Here is a 1993-nt window from a genome sequence, read left to right as displayed (position 1 = left end):
TTTTTTTAGCTTTTAGCAGGAATAATAATAAAATCATCCTGGAACTTTTATGCATTTGGTTTTTAATGCAGAAGACATTGAGTCTCCGCCACTTCATTTATTGAGATATCAGGCGTTCCTCTGACTTTCATGGCCTAAAACATTGAGGCTCAATTTTTCTTCTGTATATTTATATTTTTTCTTGATTAAACCAGGACCATTCAATAATGCCTATTATGGAATTTTTTAACTTCAACTTTTAAATTGATATTTTCTGTGACTCAAAAGCACTCAATATTCAGCAAATGTGCCTTGAGCACACACTGTGACAATCCAGTCATCGTCTTAGTCCTGGGTGTGTGAGGTTGTGCAAGGATCCCCATATTTGGGGAGGATTATAAGTGCTATATGAAGATCATGCATTCCTGCCTCTGACCACTAGACCAGATGTGAGAGGGTTGTATTTTCCTTTCTGGTGAGCACATCCCAGCAGAGGCCTCACTGTGTCCTTCACAAGAACAAACATGTTCAGTGTTGAAGTGGGTGCAGCTCCTTCAACACGAGCAGAGTCGCAGAGACCACAGCCTGTGTGCAGTGTGAGCAGGAAATAACTTCTGTCAGCCAGTGACCAGGCTACTGTTGTCACTGTGCCTGGCAGGGCCAAGTCTGTCTGATGCACGGGCCCAGGAGGGTAGCCCTGTGTGCAGCCAGCGAGGTGGACATAGGAGCCACAGCTCACGATGGTGAGTGCCACTTTCTCAGTAGTGCAGGGCGCCATCTGAGTCTGTACCAGGTCCTGAAGTGACTGGAGGAGCTACCCCAAGACAGGAGCTTTGGGGACGAGGACATGGAGCTGGACAATAAGGAAGGGACAGAGTCTCCTGAGGACACAGTGGGAATGAGCAGACGCAGCTGCCAGGGAGCAGCTATCAGCATATCTGAGACAGGACATGGTGGCTGCAGATGTGGAGACAGCTCAGCAGGTAAAGCACCTGGCCAGGAGGAGCTGGGACAGGGCAGGACAGACGTCGACAGCCCTGAGCACAGAGCCTCAACTCCACTGTCTAGGGTCACTCAGGCAGCAGGTGAGGAAGACACAACAGGAATCGGCGGCGCTGGGGCCATGTCCGTCTCTGCTGAGGTGGCTGCCAGGTGTCCTCGGGCAGTGTGGGATCGCCTCCTTCCCCCAGCTTGGCACAAGCCATGCACAGATTGCTTCAGCTGTGATGAGGCCAACCCTCTCCCTGAGGCCCCTTCAGAAATGAGGTTGAAATGATTAACACTTACTTTGTTTTAAGTACCTTAAATAGACATTATTTTAAAACAAGCACTTTAAGACTTGGGTTTAAATATGACAGGGAACCCTGAAACATGAAGAGTCAGCAAGCACACCTCAGAAATAGCTAGATGTGGACGTTCTGTGCCTCCCACACCATCTCGCAGGGTGAGTGCCCCGGCATGCCCAGGGCGCGCCGCCTCTGTCCGTCATTCCCAAAGCTGCTTCCGTCCACGCACTCTGGGCTTCTCCCTGGAGCCCCAGCTGCTCCACTTTTGCAGGAATACATTCCGAGCACTGTGGTAGCGGTTTGCAAACCCAGTGGATAGAAAGGCTCATTACATAAGTGCCATGCATCGATTCAATACATCACAGTTTGAGGCTCCTCATTAAATAATTTCTGTTCCAGGCAAAAGTTCTGTTTCAGGAAGTAATGTAAGACATTTTATTCCCATCTGTGCCAATGCTACAACCACATGGAGAGAGGCAAATTGATTTCCTTCTCCACATGGGGGAGTCTTTCATCTGTTGCCCAGAAATACGACAGCCAGTTGCTGACATTCCTAAAAGATGTTAAAGAAAACTGTTTAATCAAGGAAAAAATGGGTATAAATATGTCTCTAAACCAGCTTTTAAGGACACCACTTTGTAACCAGTCAAATAGCTTACATACCTACTTCTTCATAAATGGACTTGAAATATTTTTTTCCAGTTGCATTCTAAAGTTTTTTTTTTTTT

The sequence above is a fragment of the Galeopterus variegatus genome, unplaced genomic scaffold (genome assembly GCF_000696425.1).
Source record: "Galeopterus variegatus unplaced genomic scaffold, G_variegatus-3.0.2 Scaffold4540, whole genome shotgun sequence".
NCBI lineage: Eukaryota > Metazoa > Chordata > Mammalia > Dermoptera > Cynocephalidae > Galeopterus > Galeopterus variegatus.
Note: the sequence above shows the minus strand (reverse complement) of the source record.